Source organism: Schistocerca cancellata, chromosome 12, assembly GCF_023864275.1.
Source record: "Schistocerca cancellata isolate TAMUIC-IGC-003103 chromosome 12, iqSchCanc2.1, whole genome shotgun sequence".
NCBI classification, from domain to species: domain Eukaryota; kingdom Metazoa; phylum Arthropoda; class Insecta; order Orthoptera; family Acrididae; genus Schistocerca; species Schistocerca cancellata.
The window spans coordinates 6,836,466-6,855,705 of NC_064637.1; positions in this window are offsets into that span (position 1 = coordinate 6,836,466).

A 19,240-nucleotide genomic window follows, 5' to 3' on the forward strand; every position below is an offset into this window, starting at 1 on the left:
ATCAGAGACAAACACAGCAAAAGCTTCAAAAGTTAGACACAATGGAACAAAATCTTAAAAAGTTAGACACAGTGGAACAAAATCTTAAAAAGTTAGACACCACACTTGAACAAACACGTGAAGATTTAACTACTGAATTACATAACATTGAATCGAAATGTCGAAAAGTCTATAATGACGTAAAAACACAAATTTGTGAGCATTTTCAACCTATTTTTTCGCGGCATGAAAATGCATTACAGAATCACGAAGCAGCCATAAAAGAACTGCAAACCATTGTTCATGAAAATCATGAGACCTTGTGGGCTAAAATTGACTCAGTTGCATCTACCGATTCGGTTACGCAGTTTGCAAAAACTCAGGAAAACATAAAGGACACAGTAGATACGATTTCAACACAAATGGACACTCTGAAACTTGGTTCAGAAAAACACACTGAGGAAATAAGTACACTATCGGAGAAAGTAGCCGAACTTTCGGATCAGTTCACTAACTTATCTGCAAAGGTAGATGATGATCTGAATGACACAAGACCTGTAGCCAGCACTGACACAGAAGAGTGCGAACAAATTAGGAAATTCAAACAAAATGAGAATCAAATTAATACGCAACACCAAAGAGAAATCCGGGAAGTACAAGGTCAGCTGACACAGGTGATACAAGAATTACGTATTTCAGAGGCCACTCGCGCTCCAATACGGGAAGAGGGACATAGAAATACGGAACAGCCACAAAATAATAACTCAGGGCACTTCGGAAATTATGAAAGAAATTGGCAAGGTACACCGAATTTTGAGATGGAACCGCCGACACGACGAACCAATGACCGATATGCGACTTGCCGACACGCTGATTTTTACTATAAGCTGTTCATTACTACACGTAAATTCAAAACGTTTAAGAATTCTGCCAACGACATTCATCCACAAGCGTGGCTCCATCAATTCTCTCATTGTTTTCCTCCCAACTGGTCACTGGAGCACAGGTTAGAATTTATGTGTGACTACTTGGAGAATGAACCAGCTGTAAGAATGCGATCGGTCATTCACGATTGTCACAGTGAAGGAGAATTTTACCATGCGTTCCTCTCAGCATATTGGTCACAAGCTACACAAGACCGAGTAAAACATAGCATCATGATGATGAAACACTTTGAACAATCCGAATTTTTCAGTCTTGTCAAATATTTTGAATACATGTTGCACAAGAATCAGTACCTGTCAAACCCATACAGCCCCTCAGAACTCATCCGCATTTGCTTAATCAAATTACCTGAACATTTACGGCATATTATTTTGGCAGGACGTTGCAAAGACGACATTGAAGCTTTTCAGGGCCTCTTACAAGAATTAGAAATTGACACAGACTGTTGCGGGATGCGAAAACAGGAAAACAATCACAACAGGTCACATCTGTCACAATTCCGTGACGACAGAAACAATAAATGGCCACGACAAGCCTATTCTTACAACGTAAATCGTGACCAAAACATACACCACCCGTATGACAACCACTGGCAGAGTAATAGTTACAGAGAAAGATCGCATTTCCGTAGTAATGAATATGAGAGAGACAATCATAGAAACAGACAATTTGGCAACCAGAACTATTATTATCACGGGAGACAGAATAACTTCAGACGCAACGGTCCAGCGCACAGTTACGATTCAGGGAGAAATTCTCCACCACGTGACCGACAAGAAAGAAACTATGGAATCTACCGACATGACGACAGACGATATGATCGTAACGACAGACCTAAATTGCATCCGACGTAACGACAGACCTAAATTGCATCAGAACTGGCGGGATTCAAACAGAGCAGAGCCCTCTCGTCACAGTGAATTTGTAGAAGTTAGGTCTCCAAATCCCAATAACGACACGCGCCAACAAAGAGACAATAGGCAATGACTCACACCGCTGGCAGCCACAAAACGTACTTATGAAACTGACGACACAGCTGCCGTAGCTAGTAATTACGTAAAAATGGAAGACATTAGGGACATCTTACTCCAGGAACACGACGTAAAACATAACAACAATGCATATCCTGTGATTCACATTACTGTAAATGACGTAAAATTTACGGCAGTACTTGACTCTGGCAGTCCCATTTCAGTAATTAGTGAAACAGCCTTTAGCAAATGCAATAAATCGAACGATTGCCCCACACTTCCGTTACGTAAGATTAAATTACAAGGTGCAATCTTTGGAAAAAGTGTAGATGTATGCCAACAAACCAACTTAGAATTCTTTTGTCAAAGCCACAGCTTCTCTATGAACTTTCTTATTGTTCCATTATTGTCGACGGAAATTATACGGGGAGTAGACTTTTTGAATGAATACAAACCAATCTTAAGCTTTCACAATGCTGAAATAAGTTTAGAGAAAGAAGGTAAGTCAATAGCTTTGAAATTTGAAGACTGGCTCTCAAACCATGATGAGGAAATTAATCGGCTTTACGTTCTGTTAGACAACAGTTCGGAATTTTCTACGGAACTAGACACTAGCAATCACTCTGCAAGTGCTGACAGGGATGATATCGACGGCATATTTGAAACCAATGAGTTAATTCAGAATAAAATTCAAACAATTGAGAATTGTAATGACACTGATAGGCAGGACCTTTTTGAGATCTTACAAGCACATTCCACAGTTTTTACTCACAAAACAGGAACAATCAAGGGATTTCAATACCAATTTCGTGTTCGTGAGCATACTAAATTTTGTGTTAGACCATACGTAATTCCAGCACATTATAGGGACCATGTTAGAACAGAAATACAATCTATGCTTGACGAGGGCATTATTGAGCCTGCAGTAAGCTCATACAACAATCCATTACATGTTGTTGAGAAAAAAAATGGATCGATCAGGCTTGTCTTAGATTCGAGACAAATTAATACTATCATCATTCCTGAAACAGATAGGCCGCAGACGATGGAAGAACTTCTTCAAAATTTTAATGGTGTAAAAGTGTTGTCTTCCATTGATCTCAGATCCAGCTTTTATCAGATCGAACTTCATCCAGAATGTAGAAAATACACAGCTTTCCTTTGTTTCGGCGTTTGTTATCAGTTTCGGAAACTTCCTTTTGGTTTGAACATTTCTTCAGCAGCATTCATTCGCGGGCTAAATTCCATGTTACCTGAGTTCTTAAAACGTCACATCACCTTATATGTGGACGATATTCTGATAGCAGAAGCCTCATGGGAACAACACAATCGCATCCTCAATAGCGTGTTACGTATTTTTGCAGAATCTGGAATTACAGTTAACTTGGAAAAGTCTGAGTTCGGTAGGTCAAAGGTGAAATTTTTGGGACATATTATTTCTTCTGAAGGCATTCAGCCGGATCCTGAAAAGTTAGAAGCAATCAGAGCCATTCCAGTTCCATCCACAAAAAAACAAGTCCACAGTTTTCTAGGTCTCGTAAATTTTTACCGTCGTTTTCTGAATATGCAAATTCTTGTTACACCAAAACTTTGTTCTCTCGCTGGAAAAAATACTATTTGGAACTGGGACAAACAAGCACAGTTGGAATTCAATTCTTTGAAAGAAGCGTTAATTGACGCGCCAATACTAGCTCATCCAGATCTGTCACAAGATTTCTGCCTTAGCACGGATTCTTCCAAAGTCGGTCTTGGTGCCCATTTATTTCAAGAAGCCACAGAAAATGACACTACTGTTCAGAAAACCATTCCTTTTGCTAGCCGAGTGCTAACAAAATCTGAAAAAAATTATTCCGTTACTGAATTAGAAGCTTTAGCTATCGTTTGGCATTTAACAAATTTCGTTTATTTCTTTCTGGTAAGCACGTAAAAGTATACAGTGATCATCGTGCATTACAATTTCTTATGTCTTCAAAATTAAATCATGACAGGTTAAAACGTTGGGCATTGTTTCTGCAAGAATTCCGCTTCACAATAGTCTACATTCCCGGCAAGGAGAACATTGTTGCGGACGCGCTGTCACGCGCACCGGCTGGGCTTGAGAAAAGTAACACAGAAGGCAACCTTGAGAAAAATTTCAGTATTCTTTACATTCAGAAAGTCGCCTTTGAAAACTTCATCACCACATCTTTAAAGGACATTGCTCGTGAACAAGATAAAGATCCGATTTGGAAAGACATCAAAAGTAAATGGCATGAAAAGACACACACTCAGATTCGGCATTATTACCTGGTTAGAAACAACATACTGTTCAAACGCTGCACTGTTGATGACAAGCTATGGGTATTTTGTTAATAAGCTCATTTGGTACATTCATTTCAGCTATGCACATTTTGGTCCATGAAAATGTTATCATATTCTTCGAACGACTTGTTATTTTAACAATATGGAAAAGAGAATTCGAAGAGTCTTGTCTATTTGTAAACTTTGTCAAAAGGCGAAACCATCTACTGTCTCACATTGTGCTCCGCTGTTTCCTATCATTCCTTCTAAATTAAAAGAATTTGCTGCTGTTGATCTCTTGGGACCCCTTGTCAGAACATCGAATGGATTTTCGTACGTTCTAGTCGCTGTTGAACTTACTTCAAAATTTGTTTCTTTCACTCCGTTACGTAAAGCCACTGGACGGTCTGTATCCAACGCCTTTGTTAAAAATTTCTTACATGAAGTTGGCCACATTGCTAAAGTCATTTCAGATAACGGACCGCAATTTAGATCTGCTGTTTGGTCCCGCATGCTTCGGAATCATAAAATCAAACCTGTTTTTATTTCATTGTTCTCACCACATTGTAACCCGTCTGAACGAATTATGAAAGAAATCAATAAGCTTTGCAGACTTTATTGTCACAGAAAGCATCAGCATTGGGACAGATATTTACACTTATTTCAAAACTTGCTGAATGAAATGCCTCATGACTCCACTGCTTTGCCACCTACTCTTGTACTGAAGAATGAAGAACCACCGAACAGAATCAGAGAGCTTGTACCTTTCCCGAATACACGTAAACTTCGACACAAAGACATAATTGATTTGGCTCTTAAAAATATAAAATCTGCAGCAGACAAAAGGAGAAAACTACACGGTAAAGCAAAAGCAAAGAAATTGTATATTGGTCAGAAAGTTCTCATTAAAGCTCATTCATTGTCACATAAGAAGAAACACTTGAGTCACAAATTCTTTCTAGTTTACAATGGACCTTACAGAATCCGACGTATACCACATGATAATTGCGTTGAAGTTGAAACCCTGCGTACTAGGAAGAGTAAAGGTTTACACCACATTTCACATGTAAAACCGTTTATTGAAAAATAATCTGCTTTTTTACTTTGTCTTTGCCATAAAACGTTTCGCTTCACACTTCTAGTATGCATTGTCACACTTGAGAAACTGTTAACATGCAACAATGTTTTGAAGTTCAATATCCACTCAAGAACGAAGAGAACTTATTTAAACAGAAATTACGACTGCATTGTTATTGCGAACAGACGACACAGTGTTACTGTGTGTGTACATTCTTGCTTGTTAGTTGCACGATCGCGTAACGACTATGAGGCTCACATACTTGGAACATATACCGGCACTGATAATGAGATTTTCATGCAACATTTTGGTTTGCTTGAGAGTGGATTCTGGATTTGAAGTACTTTCTGTGAGATACCAGATGAGACAGTAGTTAGTTTATGTGACAGATACACGATTTTATCACGAGACTACTAACGAGTGACAATTTACAATGTTGCTTTTGCGGTGTTTCTGTTTTATATCTGCACTGTTTTTCCGAATTATTCTGGAAAGTAGTAACTTTTGTGGTATAGCTACAAGGAGACAGCCTTTTCTGTAGCGCAACAATACGTTACAGCACAGTACTTTCATCATCACAACAATAACCGTAATAACTAAGATATCTATACGCAAAGCATTTCACTTTTGTTTATCATGAGGTAAGTACATTGACTTCTGCAGAACTTAACTTTTGGAGGACAATAACTACGACACTTCCACAGAGATTATCTTACAACAAGATGAACATTTAGCGCTACAGGACACGCATTTGAGTGCTTAATTTTGTACTTAAACCATTTATTTTTCAAGATTTTTGAAATACAAAGAAAGTTTTCTGTGATACATTTCATTCCATTGCTGTAATCTGTAACACCTGAGGGTATAATTACATTAATCCTCAGGGGGGTACACGCTTACTTTGTGTATCATGTGTTTGGCAAGCACAAGGAGCCCTAGCTAATATGGTATTTGCTTATACAACTTTACACATCGGTACCATATTCCTCTAACACATAAATTACATAGCTATCTGATCATTCAACTGAGAGAGATAAACTTTTTTACTATGTCAGTGACAGATGTTTACGCAATTACACACCTGGATAACTTCACACTTACGAAATTGTATTTTGTCTGTACTGTGTGAACTCTTCATATTTTTTCGGACCCATTGTGATACTATGAGAGCTTTGAATGATGTATTTGGTATGAGATAATGATTTTTAAAGTACGTTTGAGGTAGATGACACTACTGAAATGAGCAGAGAATTTTCTTTAGGTTTTGAAATTATTGCAGAAAGCTACGACGTTTTTGAGATTTGACTGAGGTGTTATGATGTTATTTTTACGACGACGATGTGTATTATGCTGTTGAGGTATGTTTATGTCAATAAGATGATGCTACCATATATGAGGAATGTGATTACGTGTTTATATGTATATGAATATTGAATAGAAGTTAGGGACTCTGGTTTGTGAATAAGGTTGTTGGAAACCAAGAATCGTACTTTAAGAGTTATGAAATGTATGTAAATGCGTGAATGTATTACAATGCTGACGAAAATTTTTTGGGCACTGTCATATCAATAGGATTTTGTTTCTACAGATTTGTAACCCAAATTCTTGACCTGTTAAATATTTTTATATGAGACTGTCACTGTAGCAAACTGGTGTCGTAAATATTTCGGTAAGAAAGCCAAGTGACCTTGACGTAATGCGTCTTGAGCGGCCAGCTGTGCGTCGCCTGGAAAAAAGCCATTAGTGACTTTCAGAAGTACAGGTAGAAAAATAAAGGGAGGCCATTCTCCTCGCTATTGACATTTCCTTGTTGAAAGCATACTGTGGAGCTCGTAATTTATTATATTTACTGAAATGCCTAATGAAACGATGAGAAACATTTCACGGCTATTGTCTTGCTAGTTGAGAAAAATGCCATATGGCTTGCTTCATGTATTTATTTACACATTTTGTTTAATATCTAGTTTCTAGCTGCCCTGCAGCATTGGTTAAAATAGAATTTTATAGATGTACTAATATAAATATTTTCTGTCTACAGATCCAGTAAATACTAATTTTGTAATACATTTCCCAAAAAAGGGGGAGCACAAAGACATTTCCCTTCACAGGAACTGCATACATAATTTTCTTTTCAACTACTTGGTAATTTTTTTTGGTAGATTAAGTTTTTGTGATGCAGCACTCTAGTGTTAAGATGTGACATAAGTATTAAACATGGCCATTTTTAGTGTAATATTTTTTTTTTGCTTGAGCTATGTCATGTTTAGATATAAGTTAATACTTCTGCTGCTGCTGTTTGCCAGGCATAGTGCTACTAAATTTCACTTCATATTACTCTGTTAAGCTAGTTTTACTACTGATTTATTTTTCTTGTTGCCGCACATTGGCTCATATTAGTTGTAATGTTGCATTGCTTGGTAATTTAGATTTACTGTAGCTTGCTTTGCAATTTTCCATTTTTTGGCATTGCTGTTTGTGTTAATTTGTTATGTGCTGCTGCATTGCCTCATCCCTTGGCATATATATATCTGAGCTCAGTAGATTTAAGTTAGCTTAAGAGGGGGTAGACTATATAAGAAACTAACTATGATGAATTTATCAGAAATGCATTGAGAAGCTATCAGAAAATGGTTTGGCAAAAAAAAGGATACTGTACAATGGAGAAAAACTATTTTTGACAGAGGATGTGAACAGAATACAGAAAGCAGGCTTAGATAGGACTTTTGGGAATAATGATGAACGAAGGGAGATCACCATGCAAAATACTGCAGTAAAACAAACCCTATCCTTTCCTTTTGTGTCATCTCTCTATATGTTTGTGTACCCTTGTGTATTTGTGTTTTTCCTGTCTTTATGTGTTTAGCTGATGAGAGCTATGTTGTAGACATTTTCAAATACTACACTCCTGGAAATGGAAAAAAGAACACATTGACACCGGTGTGTCAGACCCACCATACTTGCTCCGGACACTGCGAGAGGGCTGTACAAGCAATGATCACACGCACGGCACAGCGGACACACCAGGAACCGCGGTGTTGGCCGTCGAATGGCGCTAGCTGCACAGTATTTGTGCACCGCCGCCGTCAGTGTCAGCCAGTTTGCCGTGGCATACGGAGCTCCATCGCAGTCTTTAACACTGGTAGCATGCCGCGACAGCGTGGACGTGAACCGTATGTGCAGTTGACGGACTTTGAGCGAGGGCGTACAGTGGGCATGCGGCAGGCCGGGTGGACGTACCGCCGAATTGCTCAACACGTGGGACGTGAGGTCTCCACAGTACATCGATGTTGTCGCCAGTGGTCGGCGGAAGGTGCACGTGCCCGTCGACCTGGGACCGGACCGCAGCGACGCACGGATGCACGCCAAGACCGTAGGATCCTACGCAGTGCCGTAGGGGACCGCACCGCCACTTCCCAGCAAATTAGGGACACTGTTAATCCTGGGGTATCGGCGAGGACCATTCGCAACCGTCTCCATGAAGCTGGGCTACGGTCCCGCACACCGTTAGGCCGTCTTCCGCTCACGCCCCAACATCGTGCAGCCCGCCTCCAGTGGTGTCGCGACAGGAGTGAATGGAGGGACGAATGGAGACGTGTCGTCTTCAGCGATGAGAGTCGCTTCTGCCTTGGTGCCAATGATGGTCGTATGCGTGTTTGTCGCCGTGCAGGTGAGCGCCACAATCAGGACTGCATACGACCGAGGCACACAGGGCCAACACCCGGCATCATGGTGTGGGGAGCGATCTCCTACACTGGCCGTACACCACTGGTGATCGTCGAGGGGACACTGAATAGTGCACGGTACATCCAAACCGTCATCGAACCCATCGTTCTACCATTCCTAGACCGGCAAGGGAACTTGCTGTTCCAACAGGACAATGCACGTCCGCATGTATCCCGTGCCACCCAACGTGCTCTAGAAGGTGTAAGTCAACTACCCTGGCCAGCAAGATCTCCGGATCTGTCCCCCATTGAGCATGTTTGGGACTGGATGAAGCGTCGTCTCACGCGGTCTGCACGTCCAGCACGAACGCTGGTCCAACTGAGGCGCCAGGTGGAAATGGCATGGCAAGCCGTTCCACAGGACTACATCCAGCATCTCTACGATCGTCTCCATGGGAGAATAGCAGCCTGCATTGCTGCGAAAGGTGGATATACACTGTACTAGTGCCGACATTGTGCATGCTCTGTTGCCTGTGTCTATGTGCCTGTGGTTCTGTGAGTGTGATCATGTGATGTATCTGACCCCAGGAATGTGTCAATAAAGTTTGCCTTTCCTGGGACAATTAATTCACGGTGTTCTTATTTCAATTTCCAGGAGTGTATGTTATTATCTTTGTAAATATGTTTAGACATTATTTATTCTGTTCTGTTTTAATGCTCATGTGTGAAGTTGATGTTTTGGAAGTTATTCTGATTTTTTATGTATTTACTTATAATTCCTGTAACACTGATGTATATGTTATTTTTATTCTGTTGTAAAGCCTGTACTACAAATGTTATCTGTATTGTTATGTTCTTTAATGATGTATTTTGTACCTTTGTAATTGTATTCTCATGTTATAATGTTGTAATTGACACCAGTTCATCAAATTAAGTAACGTGTAAGCATTCATTTCACTGCACACATTTCTGTTGTTCATAGTAATGCACAATATCTAAGAAGTTGGGACTGTTAGTGTTTGCACGTGTGTTACAAATTCAGCAAGGGACTGGATAACAGCATTGCTGGTTCTAAGGACAATTCCAAAAACTTCGTGAGTGTACAAGCAGTGGTTTATGGACTTGCTATATTGTCTGCAAGACTTCTAAGGACAATTCGAAAAACTTTGTGCGTGCACAAGTGGTGGTTTATGGACTTGCTATCTTCTCTGCAAGACTCTTCGATGGTGATTGTGCACCTGCACAGTCGCAGCAGTTGGCTGGTGACCATCATCTCTACAAGGACTACAGTGGGTCTACACCTTTGATGACCCACCAATACCATTATCTCTACAAGGACTGCAGTGGGTCTACACCTCTGGTGGCCCACCAATACCACAATCTCTACCAGGACTACAGTGGGTCTGCTCTGTGATGACCTACCTACTAATATTCTTCAAAAGTTCGAATGACTCTGCTGTGGGTTTGCTCTGTTGTGGCCCATTACCTGTCAGCATGTCAAGAGTCAGCACTGTCTTTCTGTTGGAAGGACAACACTACTTCTTCCAGACTGCATGGACATCCATTACTTCCGTGTGCATTGACTTTTACTGCTCAGACTTTGATAAAAGAAACGGCAGTTTTACTGTGATGAATGATCAGGACTGTCTTTATGGACTGTGAGAAAATTTTAGCTTTTGACCACCATTGTATTAATAAGTGTGTGCATTTGATATCTTTGTTATTGTAATCATGAAAAATTTTATCAAATCATTATTGGCCACTGGCCAAAACAATTTGTAAAATTTTTTGTGGGGAGCATGGGGGCTATGTAAGTAGGCTGTTTACGTTTTCTCTATGTAAGTAGGCTGTTTATGTTTTCTTTATGTAAGTAGGCTGTTTATGTTTTCTTATTGGCAACGTTACGTAGCGCTCTGTATGAAAATCACTGGCTGTGCTGTGTGCAGTCTGTGGCCAGTTTGCATTGTTGTCTGCCATTGTAGTGTTGGGCAGCTGGATGTGAACAGCGCGTAGCGTTGCGCAGTTGGAGGTGAGCCGCCAGCAGTGGTGGATGTGGGGAGAGAGATGGCGGAGTTTTGTAATTTGTCATGAACTGCTATATATATTATGACTATTAAGGTAAATACATTGTTTGTTCTCTATTAATATCTTTCATTTGCTAACTATCCCTATCAGTAGTTAGTGCCTTCCGTAGTTTGAATCCTTTATTTATCTGGCAGTAGTGGCGCTCGCCGTATTGCAGTAGTTCGAGTAACGAAGATTGTTGTGAGGCAAGTGATTCGTGAAAGGTATAGTTTAATGTTTGTCTGGGCCACTCTTTTGTAGGGATTTTTGATAGTCAGATTGCGTTGCGCTAAAATTATTGTGTGTCAGTTTAAGGACAGTCATGTCTAATTGTTCAAATGATAGTCAGATTGCGTTGCGCTAAAATTATTGTGTGTCAGTTTAAGGACAGTCATGTCTAATTGTTCTAAGGGGACGTTTCAACTTGTACTACTGTAGTAGGCATGGGCTTTGTGTCTATCTTGGCCACAATAATGCGTTCACTATGCTGTTTGTAGTAGCTAACCCACACTCCTATTTTTTTGTTCATTATTAAACCTACTCCTGCTTTACCCCTGTTTGATTTTGTATTTATAACCCTGTAATCACCTGACCAAAAGTCTTGTTCCTCCTGCCACCGAACTTCACTAATTCCCACTATATCTAACTTTAAGCTATCCATTTCCCTTTTTAAATTTTCTAACCTACCTGCCCGATTTAGGGATCTGACATTCCGCACTCCGATCCGTAGAATGCCAGTTTTCTTTCTCCTGTTAACGACGTCCTCCTGAGTAGTCCCCGCCTGGAGATCCGAATGGGGGACTATTTTACCTCGGGAATATTTTACCCAAGAGGACGCCATCATCATTTAATCATACAGTAGAGCTGATTGTCCTCAGGAAAAATTACGGCTGTAGTTTCCCCTTGCTTTCAGCCGTTCGCAGTACCAGCACAGCAAGGCCGTTTTGGTTAATGTTACAAGGCCAGATCAGTCAATCATCCAGACTGTTGCCCCTGCAACTACTGAAAAGGCTGCTGCTCCTCTTCAGGAACCACACGTTTGTCTGGCCTCTCAACAGATACCCCTCCATTGTGGTTGCACCTACGGTACGGCCATCTGTATCGCTGAGGCACGCAAGCCTCCCCACCAACGGCAAGGTCCATGGTTCATGGGGGTGATAAGATAGTGAAAAGAAAAAGATTGGTGGCCTTTTCCTTCGAATTGTATGTTGTCATGATATCCAGAATTTATAATGTGTGCGCCACTCATATTCAGTGCGATGGCCACGTGCTGATAAAAGCCGTTAAATAAAAAAAAAAAGGGAAAGAAAATGTGGTACTGCCAGTGCGTAGTGAACAGTTAGAGTTCTGTAAATTACTGATAGTCAGATGTGCGTTTCCTTTGCGTATTATTCATATAGGAGGGTAATTGGTAACTTTATTGTGAGTACGAGAGTTCATGTTACTCGATAAATAAGAAGGAATCCACTCGCTTGGCAGACCACTCATCTTGCAGGCCTGACTGCTTGATGCCACAGTATGAGCAATGCATGTGGGTGCCTCTCAACATGACAGAAATATGTTGTCGATCCACCTAACTTGCACACTTGGCGAATGGGTAAAGAGATTCTTCTACCTTACCCGATTTAGGTTTTCTTGCGGATGTGATAATCACTCCCAAAACAGTGATGAAAACATAAGAGTTTGTCACATAAACTGCAACAAATGAATGCAACAGTTTCACAGTCGGCGCAGTTACCTCGCATCGGACGGACGGACGGACAGATAATAATTGTCTGAAAATAATAAGTTTAACTTTTCACTCGAAGGAAGACTTGAACCAAGGACCTCCTGTTCCGTAGCTACTCACGCTAACCACGGGAGCACGGCGCTCCTGACCTCTCATTATCCCTGATGTTGCCTATCTTGCGCATGGACTACTCAGTTTGTATTTTGTGCTTATTTTTTCATAGTTCCACACAACTTCTTCCTGTTTTCTCGATTGATCTGTGTTCAGTTTTTCAAAGCCCATCCACTGTGCCAACGTATAACTAAATGTGAGGGGGGTGCGATGGGGAGGTTCCCTTGTCAGACTTTCGGGGACTTTCGGCACGATCTCGATTGAGGCCGTGTGCGTGGTGCTGTGAGTCTTCCCTGCGGATAACACAATTCGCCACAGAGCAGCGGCCTACTGGCTGAAGGGGGAAGACGCGACGCAAGAAGAGAAATAACTGGAGAAGACGTAACCGACAGACGGAAATTAAACAAGTGGAGAATAGATTCATGGCAGACGGAATGGGACACAACTGTTGAGGGAAGACGAGTTTACTATTTCTTCTCCAGTGTACGAGATAGGATGAACTTGGAGTACATAAATCCAACACGCGGGAAGGTGCACATTCTCACGGGCCACGGAACCTATCCCGTGCATCTCCCCATGTTTGGCCTAAAATAGACTCACACTCATGCCTGTCGTGAGGATGGCACACCTGTGCACATGATGCTCATCGGCGATGCCCTAGGAGATATCAACAATATCGCAGACGAAGTTTAGGGAGCACTATATGCGGCATACAAACAGGCGTCGCTATATGCTAGAATAAGACGGGCTCCATATCGGTCAGATCGCCAGTACGTAGTGTAATGATACTTGAATTACGTAACCATTACGGCACCTCACCTCAACCTCTCGATACCAGCAATATTCTACTGTGTTTCTGTAAAATAGTTAACATATTTCTGTGACAACATTCAGATTTGATTTCATTAATGGTTCAAATGGCTCTGAGCACTATGGGACTTAACATCTGTGGTCATCAGTCCCCTAGAACTTAGAACTACTTAAACCTAACTAACCTAAGGACATCACACACATCCATGCCCGAGGCAGGATTCGAACCTGCGACCGTAGCGGTCACGCGGTTCCAGACTGAAGCGCCTAGAACCTCATGGTCACACCGGCCGGCGATTTCATTAATGTAGAGGCACTTCGATACATCGATATGTATATATTGCAATGATATTCTTCTTATGTGTATTCTTTCTTTTGTCACTATGATCTTTGACGTACTTGTAACTCTGATTTTTGGGCGCGTAAGCGGTAATTAGACAGTCAAGCTTTGGTAGTCATGTTAAAAAGAAGTAAATTGTAGTCAGCTTATTAAATGTGAACTTTAACAGTGAGGAAGATATTTTCACGTATGTTTTATATTGTGTAGTGATATTTGGGACGAGTTACGTGATACTGCAACAAAAGTAATAAAAAAGAAGTGTAACTTAAATTCGGAGTGCTGATTACTTTTTTACATTACCATTGTCCAACTTGCAAAAGTTTAATCTTCAAGAATGGTCTATGAAACACATCTATAAAACTTTTGAATATCACAGAATAACACCTAGGCCTCTTTGCATCCGAGCTTGGAATCATCACTACCTAGATTTTCGACTATTGAGCCATGAGTTCACAACTAGACCAGCGTGGGAAACACGAAAAGATGAGTGCCTAGTTTATCCATTATTTCAAGAAATGACTTTATTAACTGTGCTCTAATGACACCTGCCATATAATATTACTTTGTTGTTGCCCGAAAAATGCAATATTTAGTAGCGTGAGCAACACCACAATCATAATTAATTTTTGATCTTTGTTGTGGTAGGGTTGTTAGAGTAGTTACGACACAGACAGAGACACAGAATCGGATCCTGTATCACACAAGGAGGTGATGACGAGATAAACATACAAACATAGTAAAAGTAAATTAAGGTTCTATAACACTGAATCGAATCAGTCCGAAAATGTTGTTGTCTGTGTAACTGTTTTTTATACCATTTCATAGCACGTAACACTATCTGTAGATATGACATATGTCTTATTTCGCTGCATCGGGTGTGACTCGGTCGAAGTTTTACCAAGCGCTCGCACTTGCTGCAGCTGATTATGACATTTCAAATCAACTCCCAAACTCCACTGTTACCTTAAGTTCGGAAACACATTATAACCTTACTAATCAGTACACTAAATTAAGTATTACCACTGTCAAGACAACATATTTTTAACAGGAGTAAGCATACATACAGAAGGTACAAAAAGGAAGAATTGTCAAATCACGTCAATTTTCCATCTCTCGTTTGTTCCATCAAATACACTTTTTATTTTAATTTAAAAATCCACAACTTCTTATGTATCTTATTTATTATCATTCTCTAAGTTAGCAACAAGTTTAAACATATATATAATATACTGTGAGTCAGGAGGAAAGGCACATGCTTTGACTGGTGATTCTGATCAAAACAGCTGAAAACAGCTACGAAATGGAAAGGTGCAGGTGACGGTAAATTAAGATACTGTTGTCTTACGGTTTGCTGCTCTTGCAGACAGGTGTTGTCGCCGGCCGGAGCTCAGTTTTGGATTCCTCTACCCAGGCTCAAGCACGTAAAACACGAGCGAGAAATTCCTCTCTTGTCTCCACTCTGCGCTTGTGGACGTCACTCTCCAGCCACCCCCACGACCAGTAATCCAATGGGGCAATATCGGGCGACGTCGGTGGCCAAGCAATGACTCCGCGACAACCGATACGTTCTGTTGAGATACTGTATCGCTGGGCATAACAGACCTTATAGGATCTCCGTCATGCTGAAAGTACATACGAGCTCGTGTTGCCAAAGAGATATCCCCCACGTTTCCTGGCAACACATTTTGAAGAAACTCGAGACACCGTGTCCCAGTAAGACGGTTATCTAAAACAAATGGACCAATGAGTTGGCCATCAATAATACCACACCACACGTTGACTGAGAAACGTCGTTGAAAATTCGTTTCCACAGTAGCTTGCACATTTTCATTTGCCCATGCACATTTTCATTTGCCCACACATGAGAGTTTCGCGTGTTGTTGATTCCGTTGCGGGTAAATGTTGACACATCAGTGAACAGAGTACGTGGAATTCTGCTACGGTCGCAGGTTCGAATCCTGCCTCGGGCATGGGTGTGTGTGATGTCCTTAAGTTAGTTAGGTTTAAGTAGTTTTAAGTTCTAGGGGACTTATGACCTAAGATTTTGAGTCCCATAGTGCTCAGAGCCATTTGAACCATTTGAAGTACGTGGAATTAATCGCTCACTGCCAACGATCCACTGACAGAATTCTTGCAGACGTTCTACAGTCTACACTCTGCCGATGAAATGGATACAGGCCGTGCTCGTGTACTGTGCGTAACAGTCGTGTGTGTGGAATACCGCGATGGGCAGCAATTCGTCTAGAGCGAGTAGCAGGACTGCGCTCCGCTACTTGAAGAATGTTCTCAGCTTCGCTAAGAGTTTGTTGTACGGGACGTTCAGAGACAACATCTACACTGGGAACAGTACCACGCTCACGCAATCCGTGGAACTATCTGGCACTCTGCGACTCGAAAATAGTTGTTGGTGTTCTTGCGCACAAGCTCTGGAATTCCCACTGGACAAACCGTAGACAAACACCACGTCAGCATACTCTGCATGTGTGAAGGTCCGTGGCATTTTCACTACACAAAACTGTACTCGTCGTTCACGTAACAACACTGTAGTGCCGACCACTACCACAAGCACTGTCGGAATGAGACTTGAGGTAAACAACTGCACCATGCGCAAGTGAACTGCGTACTGACACGGTTATTAAGGACGACGCAACACGTTTCCCGTTCCTAGTCGTTTTCATTGGTTTACCCGGAAACGGTTAAGAATCAGCTAGTATCACCCCTCAGAGCATGTACCTTTCCTTTTGACTCATCCTGTATATATAGGGTGTAAACGGTATAAGGCGCCAAAATTATACAGATGGTACATCTCGGTGTGCTTGACAAAAAAGTCTAGTGACATTTTCTCGTATCATGTACTTTATTTTTGTATTATTGAAACCTAATGTTCGTAGGATAGATAGTATACGCATTTCTGTTTACGTAGTCAGCCGACAGTACACGGCGTACCGAGCTTATTGCCTACAATGATGGGGCGGCCAGAGAAAGGCAACGAGCCGACCAGAGGATTGAAATCATTAGACGCGTACAACGACGTGGTGTGATAATCAGGTGGTACCGAAAAAAGGAATGTAACCGGTTTTTGGGTTGTCAAGAATGTGTAATTCGATTTACGTGAATTGAATACAACCAATTTGTTTCCCAACAAGTCGATAAAGAAGGTCGTAGTAGTAATGACAAGCTAATATCGAACACAATGTATTTCCATCAGTACAAATTCAATCAATCACCAAGTAGATAGCTGTGCATTAATTACAATCAACTGTTTCACCTTTTTACGGCAATGCCGTAACGAATACTAAATTCACATTATTTTCCTTCTGTACGACAACATCGTAACGAAAAGAAAACCCATGACTTCGTTTCCTCTTACACCAATACTACAATAAATGTTCGAAATGACCACCATTCGCTTCTACACATGCTTGATTACGGCGAACCCAATTTCGTCGCACTCGTTCACACACATGCACATTGGCCTTTATGGTATTGGCAGCATCTAAAATCTTCTGCGTCAATTCGTCCACATTATTTACTGGCTCAGCATAAACAAGTTCCTTCATATGGCCCAAAAGTAAAAATCCAGTGGATTTAAATCAGGGCTACGTGCTGGCCATCGACGTGGACCCGAACTCCCGATCCATCGTCCTGGAAATCGACTATCCAAAAATCTGCGTACTCTGTGACCAATGTGGGGTGGAGCACCACCGTGGAGGGACCACATATTACGACGAATGCCTAACGGAATGTCTTCTAACAACGTTGGTAACAATGTTTTTTCTAGAAACGTTCGGTAATAGTTACCAGTCAAACGCGCAGGTAAAACATAGGGCCCAATAATGTAATTATCGAGCATACCCGCCCACACATTTACGGAAAATGTGTTGCCACTACGTGGCGAGGATTGTGAACACTCCACGTGTGCATGTCATGGAAATTAGTTATTCCGTCGCGAGTGAAACACGCTTCATCTGTGACGAGTATTTTGTTGACAAAATCATGCTGCGCACTGTGTAACAAAAACCACTCTGAGGATTCACGTCGTGGAGGGAAATCTTGTTCTTCCGATGGTTGTACGCGTTGAATGTGGTAAGGCCGCAGACGCTCCCCTTGCAAAGTGCGATGAACGACAGTGTGCGATATACCCGCGCGGCGGGCGATGCTTCTAGTAGTCTGAGAAGGATCCTCCTGGATGCGGTCCAGAATTCTGTCCTCAGCTTCCAATGTACGATCGGCGCGTTGTGGGCCTCTGCCTCCTGCGCGGGGCAGTAAAGAGCCAGTATGTCTTAATCTAAGGAAATTAAATGCGTACTCGTCAGTTGCATTCTGTCATGATGTAACAAAAACGGAGAGCATATCAGAACAGAAGAGAAAGCATATCAGAACAGAAGATACGTTTCGCATACGGACGAAAATTTACGAAGGTGCAGATAACTACTGTACTTTATTAAGATGTTAATGCATAATAATCGCATGCAAGTAGAGAATTACAATGACAGAAACCTTTGGTGCACAGCAGCAAATGTCTTTCGTGCAGGAAGTCGTAGTTGTGGGAAGCGTTCTCGATAAATTCGTACAGCTGCCCTCGCAACACCTTTTGCCTCGCCATTAATTAAATGCATATCGCATAGTTCAGCTACAGTAAATCTCCTTTCCATCCTAACAGTTAACAGAGTTGCAGTAACATCTGCACAGTTTACTCGCCTACTGTCGTCGCTCGGTGTATTACAATGACGCAGCCACTCAGGCCGCAGTTGCCTATGTGTTTACGATTTACGCTCGCGATGTCAGTACGCGCAGCGGGCAATAACAGGAACCGATTGCTTACGGACGTGCACGGCCAAGTATCTACTTTTCCAAAACCATTATCCTGAGACGAACTGTCTTTTTTTTTCTGGGACAACCCTAGGAAATACGCAAACATGTTACTAGACTTTTTTGTCAAGCATTGCAAGATGTGCCATCTGTATAACTTTGGCGCCTTATACCGTTTAGACCCTGTACATATATATCCTTTTGTAAAATTTTCAACAACAAAAATGTGCTAGTAGTAAACCTGAATTTATATGATATAACCTTTAAAATCACAGAATGTACGACCTACTATATAATAACAGGCAGCAGGTGTTTACTTCAGAAATAAATAAATAAGTAAAAGTGAATAAAACTGTGTGGATCGAGGTTCGCAGAATGGTGCGAGCTGCAGACCAGGAGTACAGCCTCCCCCTTCTTCGGAACATAAGACAGCAGGACGTGTCTTCCGTGAAACCGTGG